Raw genomic sequence first — 13731 nt, 5'->3', positions numbered from 1 at the left:
TGTAGCCCAAAGTGATGGGTAGGAAAATCCTCTTTTCTTTCTAACTCTTCCTCCCCAATCCTCACTCTGCTACTCCACCTCTGGCTTCCTGTTTCCCAGCAAGTTTCAACTTTTCTCCAACCAGTTTTTCCGGCATCCTGTTCCATAAGCAGGTACTGTGGGGGGTGGGCTGGAGAGTGGGGAGAAGGCAGCTGGAGATTCCTCTGTGAGCCACAGTGTCACCACAAGTGATGATTAGCTAAGCTGCTGGCTGTGTAATCGGTGTGTGCCCGCATCCCGGGGTCAAGATGTGTCAGTAGTGGATCCCTGTGGTGTGCTGTGATGAGATCCTGCCTAGGGCTGGTTGCACAAGCTAATTAATTAATGCTCCTCTGGTGCCTAGGAATTAGGAAGATCTGAGGGAGTTGGTGGTGCAGGTGTCTCAAAGACCAAGAGCTCAGCTTTTCAGAGCCCAGAGCGTTCCTGAGACCCCAGTTCGGCTGCTCATCACTGGAACTGGAAACAGGGGCTGTGGTAGGAGTGAGCAGAGGCTTCTCTGTCTGCAGCTGGGAGGAGCCTCTGGAAACACAGGGCAATGAGGAGATGATGAATGAGAAGTTCCTCCCACAGCTCAGGAAGTAGGAGGTGAGGGACAAGGCCATGGGGCTCTGAAGAGCAGAGGGAGTGTGTTGAGGGTGGGGATGTACAGAGTGTAAGGACATATTTAGCCAGAGCGCTTCCATCCAGTTAAACAATAATTTTGTTGTTTAAAACTTAAACTGTCCCTGGCCCCCTTCCTCCAGGGGACTTACTTAAAAACAAGTCCAGAAACCAGTCCCAGGTAACAAAGCCCGAATACAAGGGTGGGTCAGGCAAGGTGGAGACATCTGATCAGTGGGAGGGGGGGCTTATACTGTCTCCCTAGCTACCAAGGAGTATGGGTCCCACCCTTTGGGCACCTTTTGGGCGCTAGTTCTGACCAAGGTGATAGGCTGGTTCAAATATCTACTAGGGTAAATTGTAATTCAATTGGTCACTTATGTGTGACCTAACATGACTGTGCAGCTTTCTCTGTGTGTTACAATCTCATTGGCCACCTGTGCGTGGCCAGGCCCAACCACAAGACCTTTGCTCTTAAAAGCTTGTCTGTGAAGCAGTGAGAGGTTGCCCTCTCTTGTAAGAGGTGAGGCCCTGGACGTCCAGTTTGATTCTTGATGCTTGGCGTGAAATAAAGCTTTGCTTGACCTTCGCTTTGTCACCTTCAATCTCGTTTCTTTAACCATGGACCCATTACTGGGGGACCTAACACAGAGCACACTGTGTGTGGCCTACATGTCAGTGCTCTGTGGTTGACAGTCCTCTGTGCCCAGTTCTGGGTGTAAGCATATGTCATGTGGGGAAGGGGGAGCTCTGACATGGGTGTTTAAACCCAGGGTTGTGAGCTGGCTTCCCACTGGAGCCTAGGAAGTATGCTTTCTTTGAGGAGCAGAGGTCAGCACCAATGGGCAGACCCTGGCGTGGGAATCAAGAACACATGGATTCCAGCTCTGGCCCTAGTTCTCCACTGGGCCCCTGTGAGCCATCACCTCTGGGAGGGGGAATTTCACCTGCTCTCCAACCATAAAGGAAAAGCCAGGTGTCTCTTTGTGCCAGCAGCCCCAGGGCTGGGGATCAGAAAAGAGAAGGGGGCTGGAGCAGGGGATGGCATTGAGAAGTCCAATAAAGAGATCTTTAATCCTTGACCATAATCCTCCTTAAACTAGGAACTTAACCAATCACTGAGAGAGAAAGAAGGATTTTGTAGATCCCCAATTTGGGCTTTCATATTTTTATTAGTCCTGTGACATTTTTGTGATAATCTGGGATGTACACACAACATTCTGTTTTGATAATTGCACATGTGCTGTGCTGTGTGACTGTTAGGACATCTAAGCCATTCTATTTTGTAGGACCACCTTGTGCTTCAGTGTGACTTCAATATTAAGCAGGGAGATGCTATTTAATGAATCCCTGGGTGTCTTTGCGGTATATTTATTAAGGGCTTCTACATGTCAGAGGACATCCTCTAGTCCTACAGATGGAGCAAAAATGGATGTTAAGTGATCATACCATTTAAAAACAGATCGTGTCCATCTTTGCTTTAAATTGGGGTGATTAGCTGGAGTAGTGATGGCTTTAGTAATGCATCCATGAATCCAGGCAAAACCTGATGTGGAGGCTGAGAAAAATTAAGGCCATCCCACCTCAGGTTTAGCCTTAGCAAAGTACAGCCATCTTAGCTTTGGCAGCAATCTCAGGCCCCTGTGACTAAGGGCTGAACTTTCCCCTACTTTCCTTTAGTTCCAGAGACCCCCACCCTGCAACACCCTGGCAACAGCTAATCAGATTACTGCAGAAAAGTCTGAAACTTCTCCTCCCCTGCCCCCCAAGGCTCTTGTAATAACCCATAAAAACCCCTGCCTTAACTAGCCTCAGGGTCCAAGTCCCTACTCTGCTGTACTGGCTATACTTGGGCCCAAGCTTAAGCATGTCACCTCGGGGTCCAAGTCCCTACTCCGCTGTGTCAAGTATACTTGGGCCCAAGCTTAAGCTTGTTAAATAAACCCTCGTGTGATTGCATTGGTGTTGGCTCCTTGTTATGCCCGAGTTTTTGCGTCCGAGAGACCACCAAGGAGCCAAGCACCGATGCAATCACACGAGGGTTTATTGACAAGCTTAAGCCTGGGCCCAAGTATACCCAACACAGCGGAGTAGGGACCTGGACCCCGAACCAGATTACAGTCAGAGTTTTTAAAGGCAGAGTAGGGGTGGACTCGGTGGTGGGTGAGGACAAGGGGGTTATGGATGATGTAAGTCTCTAAGGAATTCTGGAAGTGAGGTCTCCAGGACCTTGAGGGGCTAGCTGTTGTCTGAGGAAAAGGTTATTCATTACCAATAATAAAAATCTTCCTGTGAGACCCTTTAGATGTATATCAGTGGGTCATATACTTGGGAATGATTCTTGACACTATCTTGGAGGTTTAGAAATAGAGTTTCCTAAAGGAATTGTTAAAGTAGACTTACAGGATTCTGGTCAGACCTGTCGGGGTAGGGGGTCAGTCAGGCTAGGATTGTCCTTAGCAAAATCTCAGGGTGAGGGCAGTTAAGTCCCCAGGGGAGAGCCACTCTGTCTGTTTCAAGGGCTTGTCAATAGGTGAGGAATTTTAATGATTTTCTTCTCCCTCTGTTTCCCATATCAGCTAAACTTGAGATGAGATGGCCTTAATTTTCTCAGCCTCCACATCCTTGGTGATCTCTCAGATGTGAAAACTTGGGCATAACACTGAGGTGCAACGAGTTGTCCACTGTGGAGGAAGGCAGGGCCACAGGTTAGTTCCACAGATCCAGTGGGTTCCATTTGGAGCTGGCCATCTGGTGCCATGTCACCTTACCCAATCAGTAGCAAACCAGTGAGTAGCCTGGAGTACTATTATTCAGGAACACATTTCTTTTTTTTTTTTTTTTTTTTAAGATTTTATTTATTTATTTGACAGATCACAAGTAGGCAAAGAGAAAGGCAGGCATGGGGCGGGGGGGAGCAGGCTCCCTGCTGAGCAGAGAGCCTGATGCAGGGCTCCATACCAGGACCCTGGGATCATAACCTGAGCCGAAGGCAGAGGCTTTATCCCACTGAGCCACCCAGGGGCCCCTCGGGAACACATTTCTAATTATAGCCATCCCAGGTTGCATATGTACGATTCCTTTGCTCCCAGCATAAAACTGCCTTTTGACTGAGCTGTCTGATAGCGGGTTGAGCCACAAATATGTATCCCAAATTTGATATTTGCCATCCTCAGTATAGCAATAAGTAGGGTTTTGTAGCTTAGGCCCTGGTTGGTAGGTATTAATTTGTGGGCTTCTAAGGCCAGTTAGGACTTTAATAGTTTGAGAGTATGAAAAAGTTTGGTTATGTCCTGGTAAACTCCATGTCTCACTGATCATGGACCAGGAAGAAACATCTTGATTAGTTACAGACTTATCCTGATACATACTATCTCCATATATGATTTCTGAAATACAATCCTGTAGAGAGTCTCTATCAGTGCCCTGTAAAGGGAAAACCCACCAGGGTAACCCAGACGTACTTGACAGAGGCAAAATTCCACATATCCAACAACCCATTTGATTTTGTAGGTCAGCATAATGCTGCATCCACTGTAGAAAGGAATTGTCAGTTAAGATAGGTGAAAGGAAGATAAAGAGAATATATACAACCATCACTTTTGTTTGAAGAGGAGTTTGGATCTTCTATGGGTTCACAGGAGTAAGAAAGCAAGTTAATTTGCTCACTGTGTTCCTGTGAAGGAGGTATAGGTTTTATTTTAGATATATGGACACATGAAGATTGTCCTTCTAGCTTTGCTGCAGTGGGATTACATAGTATGACTCGATATAGACCTTTCCATTTTGGATTTAGGTTTTCTGCTGTGTCTGACTTCCAATTTTTTAAATAAACCATGTCTCCCGTATTTACATGGGGTGGGTTTTCGGTTATAGTTAAATCAGGTTTTGGGAGTATATGATTAGTATATTCATTGAGTAACTTATTAATTAAACCAGCTTCCAGTGAATAATTTAATAATTTAATAAAGCATTTTTGTTAATTTTAATAAAAATTTAATAATTTAAAAATAATAATTTAATAAAACATTATAATTTAATAAAGCATTATAATTTTCATCTAATAACAGATCCACAGAAAGAAATGGTTTTCTGTACAATAACTCAAGAGATTGTTTTGAAGCCGTTCCTATCCTGAGAAATCCTATTGGCAAGAGAGTTACTCAAGTTTACTGGGTTTCTAGACTAAGTTTAAAAAGATGGCATTTTAAAGTATGATTAGCCTTTTCTACTTTCCCAGAGGATGGTGGATACCAGGCTGAATGCAAGAAATATTTAATTTTTAAGGTTTAGGCTATTTGTTGAGTTCTTTGAGTGGTAAAAGGAGGAGCATTGTCACTTTGAAGAGATGGAGGAAAGCCAAATCTAGGAATAATTTCTCCAACAAAATTTTAGTTATTCTACGGCTCTTTCAGTTTTACATAGAAAGGCATTGACACATCTGATGAAGGTATCAATAAACACTAATAGAAAGTTACAAGTACAAAGTTACTAGTACAAAGTACAAAGTTACTAATACAAAGTTACAAGTTTTCAAGGTGGCATCTGTGTGAAATCAAGTTGCCAGTCCTCTCCTGGTTAGGATCCATGCCTTTAGACTGGTTATAAAAGAGGGGGAGGGCAAGCTGCACGTTCCAGATTTACTTGGGCATAGACAATACAGGATCGGCAGACCTGTTTTATTGTGGCTATTAAATTTACTCCATCAAATATATTTTTAATTGAGTGTTTTTAAACATCTTTGCTCAAGTGAGTAACCTGGTGTAGGCCCTGCATTACCTTCCATTGACTATTTTTGAGTATAAAGATTTTCCCTCATTGTTAACAAGCCAGTCCTGTGTAGTTTTAGTATATCCTCGCTCCTGAGCTACGTGAATCTGTTGGTCTGAATAGACTGGAGTTATGGATTCCACTGGAGTTAAGCCTGGTATAAGGCTCAATATCTGTTTACCTTTTGCTGCCTCTTTGGCTGCATGGTCTGCTGAATTGTTTCTTTTAGATTTTTTTTTTCCAAGATTTTTTTTTTAAATTTCTTTTCAGCGTAACAGTATTCATTGTTTTTGCACCACACCCAGTGCTCCATGCAATACATGCCCTCCTTAATACCCACCACCTGGCTCCCCCAACCTCCCACCCCCCCACCCCTTTAAAACCCTCAGATTGTTTTCCAGAGTCCATAGTCTCTCATGGTTCAACTCCCCTTCCAATTTCCCTCAACTCCCTTCTCCTCTCCATCTCCCCATGTCCTCCATGTTATTTGTTATGCTCCACAAATAAGTGAAACCATATGATACTTGACTCTCTCTGCTTGACTTATTTCACTCAGCATGATCTCTTCCAGTCCCGTCCATGTTGCTACAAGAGTTGGGTATTCATCCTTTCTGATGGAGGCATAATACTCCATAGTGTATATGGACCACATCTTCCTTATCCATTTGTCCATTGGTTCTTTCCATAGTTTGGCGACTGTGGCCATTGCTGCTATAAACATTGGGGTACAGATGGCCCTTCTTTTCACTACATCTGTATCTTTGGGGTAAATACCCAGTAGTGCAATTGCAGAGTCATAGGGAAGCTCTATTTTTAATTTCTTGAGGAATCTCCACACTGTTCTCCAAAGTGGCTGCACCAACTTGCATTCTCACCAATAGTGTAAGAGGGTTCCCCTTTCTCCACATCCTCTCCAACACACGTTGTTTCCTGTCTTGCTAATTTTGGCTATTCTAACTGGTGTAAGGTGATATCTCAATGTGGTTTTGATTTGAATCTCCCTGATGGCTAGTGATGATGAACATTTTTTCATGTGTCTGATAGCCATTTGTATGTCTTCATTGGAGAAGTGTCTGTTCATATCTTCTGTCCACTTTTTGACATAATTATCTGTTTTTTGAGTGTTGAATTTGAGAAGTTCTTTATAGATCCTAGATATCAACTTTTTGTCTGTACTGTCATTTGCACATATCTTCTCCCATTCCATGGGTTGCCTCTTTGTTTTGTTGACTGTTTCCTTTGCTGTGCAGAAGCTTTTGATCTTGATGAAGTCTCAAAAGTTCATTTTCACTTTTGTTTCCTTTGCCTTTGGAGACATATCTTGAAAGAAGTTGCTGTGGCCGATGTCAAAGAGGTTACTGCCTATGTTCTCCTCTAGGATTCTGATGGATTCCTGTCTCATGTTGAGGTCTTTTATCCATTTCGAATTTATCTTTGTGTGCAGTGTAAGAGAATGGTTGAGTTTCATTCTTCTACATATAGCTGTCCAGTTTTCCCAGCACCATTTATTGAAGAGACTGTCTTTTTTCCACTGTAAAGTCATATCCTTTTGATGTCCTTTGAGGTGAATCACAGTTACCTCCTTAGATGTACAGCCTGAAGAAGGGTCATGATCTCAGGCCCATATTGGATTGGGGAGTTATGGCTTGATAACAATCCCCTTTCCTTCCAAATAGCTCCATGAGCATGTACTACCAGAAAGGCGTATTTAGAGTCAGTATAAATGTTAGTTTTTAGACTTTTTGCCAATTGAAGAGCACGGATGAGTGCTACTTCAGCTTTTGGGGCAGAAGTATTTATTGGAAGGGGTTTTGCCTCAATAGTTTTAATCAGACTAGCCCTTTTTTCCTCCCTTATCCATGAAACTCCTGCCATCAGTAAACCAATTATCATCTGCATTTTAAATAGGGGAGTCTTTTAAGTCTGGCCTGCTAGAATAGACAAGATCAATGATCTCTGAACAGTTATGTTCCATAGAGGTATGATGGTCAGGTACAGGCATCAGAGAAGCTGGGTTTAAAGTCTGACAAGTTTTAAGTATTACTTCAGGTGTATCTAAAAGCATAGCCTGGTATTTAGTAAGGCGGCCTCCTGTCATCCATTGGTGGCCTTTGGTCTTTAAGACACTCTGAACCTGATGTGAAGTCATTAGTCTGGGACTGTCCCATTGTGAGTTTTGAGGCTCATTTTATGAGCGGGGCTGTGGCAGCCACCACTCAGAGACAAGTGGGTCACCCTTGGGCTATATAGTTAAATGACTCTGAAAAATAGCCCAATGGCCTTGTTTCATTTCCTAATTTTTGGTGAGAACTCCCAAGGCTTGGCTCTGCTTTTTCTCCTATGTATAGAGTGAAAGGTAATGCCAAAGATGGAGTTGACAGAAGTTTAGCTTTTAATGTGTAAAAGGCCATCTGGTGCATGTTAGTCCAGAGCAAGGGTTCCTCATCTGGGCCTTTAATTGAATCATACAATGGTTAGGCTAAGAGTCCAAATCCAGGAATTCATAGGTGGCAAAAACCTGCCATACTTAGAAAAGTGTGGAGCTGTTTTTTTTTTTTTTTTTTTTGCAGTTGGAGGCTCGAGATCTATATAGACTTTTTTCTATCAGTAGATAGAATACGGTGACCTGGAGTCAATTTGTATCCTAAATATCGTACTTTTTGCTGAGATATATGTACCTTTTTAGGGGACAAACAATACACTCTATCTGCCAAGAAACTAAGTAAAGTTAAAGAATTTTTATCAGATGTCTCCTTTGTGGGACTACAGATCAGAATGTCATCTACGTATTGAATTATTGTCCCTTCAGACAAGGATGTATCATGCAGGTGTTTGCTGAGTGCAGCTCCAAATAGGTGAGGACTGTTTTTAAATCCCTGTGGCAAGACAGTCCAGGTTAACTGAGCAGCCTGTGGGCTTGAAGGTGAGATCCATTCAAAGGGAAATAGTGGCTGCGTCCCTCTTTAGTGGGATGCAAAAAAGGTCATCTTTTAGTCAAGTACTGCAAACCAGTTGGCATCATCAGGGACGTGAGTGAGAATAGTGTATGGATTTGGCACGATGGGATGAATAGGCGTTACTGCCTCATGGATAGCTCTTAAGTCTCATACCATTCAATAGTCCCCATTGGGCTTTTTTACTGGTAAAATTGGGGTGTTATAAGGAGATCAACAGGGCTTTAAAATACCATGTTTCAGACACTTATCAATAAGTGGTTGCAACCTATCTTTGGCCTAATTTTTTAGAGGGTATTGTTTTTTGTGGAGTATATTGGTTGGGTCTGTTAAGGTCACTTTAATGGTTGGGCTATAAGAGCCCATTCTGGGATATCACCATCCCAGACCTGTAGATCTACTTCCTTCCAGACATTGGAAGGGATAGTAGGGTATAGTTTTAGCTTTCCAGATGTTGAAGAGAACAAGCTGTACCCCTCTATGCTAAGAGCAAATTGGCTACCCAGTTTATACATTAAGTTTCATCCAAATGATGGAGTGGGACAAGACAGAAGGACTAGAAAAACATGAGTGACCAACTGACTTTTTTATTTACCGGTTAAGGGCATTGTCTGAATGGCATGTTTTCGTTTCCCCTTCTATGCCAACTTGAACGTTAGAAAGACAAGTAGGGTCAGAGTGCTGAATAAGGACAGAGTAAGTGGCTCCTGATTCAATAAGAAAATTGAGGAACTTACCTCTCACATCCAGGGTAATCCAGGACTCAGTCATCTTGATGTCAAAGGGAGCTGGACCGACCTCAGGGCCTTGTCATGCCAGTTCCTCCAGCTTCGACTCTCAGGCAGGGAAGTGAGTTCCTGTCTCCCTCTCTCTCTGGAAATGAGGACAGTCTCTCTTCCAATGTCCTGTTTCTTTACAGATAGGACATGGCCCTAGGGTAGAGCACTAGTTTGGACATTCTCTTCTCCAGTGTCCAATCTGGCCACATGTACAGCATGGGGACTTACCTAGTTTTCTGTCTGTTACCGACCTTTTCTTTTGCCCCTGGTTACTCCAGTGCCATGGGGAATCTGCAATAGCATCCGCCCTTATTGGAGCCTCTATCTTACCCACAATTTAGTTCTCTGGTCCTTTCCTTGCCTTAAGGCCATATCTCTATTATTAAAGGCTTTGATCAGTACTTCTGGTAAGTGTTGGTTGGGAGTTTGAGGGCCTAAAACCATTTTAGCTATCTTTCGGTGGATGTCAGGTCCCGACTGGCTTATAAAATGTGTATTGAGTATGGTTATTCCCTCAGGTGAGTCTGGGTCTGAATTTTATATATTTATAGATGGCCTCTACCAATCATTCCAGAACTAGAGCTGGATTTTCATCAGTTCCTTGGGTAACTTCCTGAAGTTTATCAAAGTTTGCAAGTTTAGAAAATCCTTTCCTCATTCCTTTTATTAAACAAGTGATCATATGGTCTCGTTTTTCTCTCCCTGGACTACCCTCCTGATAGTTCCAGTGTGGTTCGGTGCTAGGGACAGCAGCACCCCCAGCTGGGTAACATTCCCTATCTCTCATTCCCAGTTCACCAGCGAACACTTGTGCTCCCTCCCAGATTCGTTGCTTTTCCTCAGGGGTGCAAAAATGAGTTCAAAAGATATATATATCCTTCTAGGTCAAATCAAACATAATAGATACTTCTTGAAAGCCTGTAATAAATTGAGAGGGATTTTCAGAATACCATCCTAATTTTGTTTTACCAGAGCCAGGTCTTGTGGAGAATGGGACATGGACCCTAATTGTGTCCATTTCTCCATTAGCAACTTTCCTAGGAGGAAGAATCCCACAGTTAGGTGGAGCTCCTGGAAGACGGGGAGTCCTGCTCCTGGTATATCTAGTGGGGCTGGGAGCAGAGGGGTCTTGGGGTTTATAAGGGGGAGGGATAGCAATAGAGTCAGTGTCCTCTTTCTTTGGACTGGCCAGCAATTCCTCCAACATCCCAGATTCATTAAGAGGAATCAGCCTATTTAGACAATCATTATCCAATATATTCAGTAGGAGGGAAGTCTGTTAACCTGGCTGAGGGTTAGACACACTCTAAAAGAGGCCCACATGTCTGGATCCCAATTTAGGTCCATAAAGGCTTGGAAGTATGGGACTTCACTCCATTTGCCCTTCTCCTTGCAAAAGAAGCCTAACTGATAGGTTGACTTGAAACTTAATGTCCCATTTATGGGCCACTTTTCCCCACCTCCTAAGAAGTACTGAGGCCATTCAGTGTTACAGGAGAAGATCATTTTTTTCTTCCTTAAATCTTGCAGTTTGAATTGATTCCAGTTCAAAAGGCATCCCAAAGGAGAATCCTTGGGAACAAAAGAGGATCCCATGCTCCCAGAAAAGAAAAGAAAGTCCATTACCAGCCCCCACCCCCACCTCCTGGCTGGCATCCCATGTAGGATACTCAGAGGTTCCAGGTGTTAAAAGCCACCTGAAGTGTCCATCAAAGAAGACATCGCTATTGATCACCATTCTGCCTTCAACAGAAGGCATTCCTGCCACGAAAGGCCCTGGACAGGTACCAGCATCCCTCCCCTCTCCCATCGCATTCTAGGCTACAGATGCGTGTTTGGTGAATGGACTAAGACACTGTGCCATCCTATACTCTGGAAGTTGTGTTATTGCCCTGCCATTTTTAAATCATGGAAAATACTAGAAACATTTTACAAGGGGAAATTACCCAATTTTGTAGTCTTAAGTAGTTAGTAGAGGACACTGAAAAGGAACACTAAATATTGAATTGAAGTCCATCATGGTCTAAGTGGCATTCTAACACATGTGGTCCTTATAGCCAACTTCTTTAGAAAACAGTCCCCCATTGGGTTTTAATTCAATTGGGTACTGGTTTTGGCCGGCTCTCAGTGGAGGTCCCTTGGCCAGAAGTGGCTAGGCCAGTGATGTGGAGGGGATCATATTAGATGAGTTAGGGTGAAACCTCCCACGGAGTCTTAAGATTGGCAGCCGTCCTGGTGACTTAGGTGGCTGTCCCGTGCCCCAAACAGACAAGTTTCTATAAGAACAGTGATAAAGAGAAACCATCAAGTTTCTGGGTCTTATTACCATTCTGGCCAAGGTACTGACTTCCAGCCAAAAGGCAGGTTTTCTCCTTTCCTGTAGAGTAGCCACGGATGGAGGATTGCAGCCTCAGCAATCAACATGCAAGTGTTCCAATAAGACCATACTTGAAAAGCCCCTGAAATGAGAGTAAAGGAAGAGGAGAGAAAGTACTCACCAATTTTGCTCCAAAGCTCAGAGTCCATATGTAAAAACTCAAAGCCCCATGTTTGGGGAGCCAAATAATGAAGTTTTAGAAAATAAGTGAGGTTTGGTGGAGTGAGGTCCAGAGCCAATGATCAAGAAAGAATTCTTGAGACATCTTTGGTGTAAAATTGTGGTTCATTAAAGCGAGGTGACAGGCTCCCAAGGCAGGAAGAGTTGCTGTCCTGGGGTTGTGAGGGGTGGAGGATTATATACCATGGAGTAAGGCAAAAGAAGGTTTCAATAGAACTTTCATATGTTAAAGAAGACCTACAGGATACCAGATAGCAGAAGCCTTGTCATTGTCAAGGTTCTTTTCCCTTCTTAGCAAGTTATTAAGATAGTTGGGAGATTCCTAAAGAACCTCACACATGTCCCACCAAGGATTTGGGGGAGGGGGGAGGTTGCAGGGTGTCAGCCTTTGCTTTGTCCTCTGCCAGCCTTTTGCTCCCTCATCACTACATTCAGAAATTCCTGGATTTTCGCAGGAGCCCCAGACTCTCCAGCCAGGGCAGCCCCGCTCTGTCTCAGCGCCTGGGGCCCAGGGCTGGCTCTGCAGGAAGCACTGTTCTCTCCTGCCCTCTTGTGGCCCCCAAGCCCTTCGCAGGTCACTGCTGAGAAGCTTCCATTCAAGTCTTCAGGGCCTTGTCCCTTGCCCCCTGGTGGAAATTCCATTTATCACAAAAAGAGATCTTTGGTCTTCCAAGTCCATCTTCCCCCATCTCTGGTTTCTGGAGGCATCAGCATCTCCTGAAGGCTGGGAACGTCTTCCTGACATTTCACCCTTTTTGCCATTGACCAAAGTGTTAAGTTGTGATTTGGGGGATGGGCGATGGAGACAAAGGCTCGAGATGAAGAGAATGAGCAGAGAGAGCAAATTCCCTTCCCGTTGGCTCCATCTACAACCTCAGGTCCCAGGGTCTTCATGAGTTTTCGAAGAAAACGGCAGGGATTTGACAGTCCTGGAGAAAATGGGTCGGGAGCAGACCAGGCATTATGAGTCTAGGTTTCTGTGAGCACCTGGGCTCAGTCCATCAGCCTCAGAGGGGATGGACTGGCAGGAACCAGGGGGAGTAGACAGGGATGCTGGAGGGAGATGGCCTGTGTGACAGGTGCTGGCCGGACTCCTTATCTCTAGCTCTGGAGTCCTGTCCCCAGACCAAGCTGCCCTTGACCCTCCCCTTCTAGTGCTCAGTGCTCATTAGTGACTGCCTGTCTTCAGAGAGACCCCCAGGGGACCAAGCTGTATTGGATGTGCAAGGAACAGGGAGAGGGCAAGCGAGGGGAAACAGGTAATGAGGGAGGAGGAGGGGGTGGGATAACTGGGACTTGATCACTGAGGTGCTGTGAAAGCTTGGCAGGAGACACTGTCCTGGGGGCAGATACTGAGGGGCTGAAGGTGAGTCAGTGGGGGTGGGGGTGGGAAGGAATATTGAAAGGGACTGAGTTCCACTTACCTGGGGGCACCTGGTGAAATAGGAGCCAGTGACTTTATGTAGAGCTTCCATGGGCCAGGAAGGGTTGCAGGTGCCATGAGGGGTAAAGGAGGGACGCACATACTTTCTGTTCCCCTTCCTGTACTTGCAGACCTGTCAGAGCTCCTCCCTGGCCTGGGTGCCCCCTGTGTGTCTGTCTGAGGGGTGCAGGGAGATACTGGGCACTCCTCCCGTGGGATGCAGACTGAGCTCCCAGACTCTCTGTGGTGCACACAACCCTCCTCACCCCTCAGCAAGGACCTCCAGTGAGCCTAACCCCTGTCCTCACTCCTGCTCTCAGAATGCCCAAGATGCAGAGATAGCTGACTGAGGGTACACTGTGTCCGGGGTACCAGAATTTCCCATGGCTCCCAGTGGATGCACTGGAGCAGGCCAAGCCTCAGGGCCTGACCAGGCAGCATAGCAGGCAGGGAGGAGACCTGCATCCGGAGTCCTGGAGAATGTTCTATGAGGAGCAAAGTCCTGCAGTGGAGCCGTGCTGTCTCCTAGATGGTCAGCCATCCATCCTCCACACAAAGGACTGCCTGCTGTGTCCCCTCTGAGCCCTCACCCCAGCCCATGTTCTGATA

At 45.0% G+C, this 13731-nt stretch overlaps 1 long non-coding RNA gene and 1 pseudogene across 1 annotated transcript in view; one reads left to right on the top strand and one right to left on the bottom strand.

Annotated features, from left to right (window-relative positions):
* The window catches only part of LOC125107219 (cationic amino acid transporter 3-like), a 143647-nt pseudogene that overhangs the window by 115983 nt on the left and 13933 nt on the right, over positions 1-13731 (top strand).
* Positions 1-13731, bottom strand: part of LOC125107224 (uncharacterized) — a 167333-nt gene that overhangs the window by 141879 nt on the left and 11723 nt on the right. The window lies entirely within an intron of this gene.

The sequence above is a fragment of the Lutra lutra genome, chromosome 8, assembly GCF_902655055.1.
Source record: "Lutra lutra chromosome 8, mLutLut1.2, whole genome shotgun sequence".
NCBI lineage: Eukaryota > Metazoa > Chordata > Mammalia > Carnivora > Mustelidae > Lutra > Lutra lutra.
This window is presented reverse-complemented; position numbering and strand designations above follow the sequence as displayed.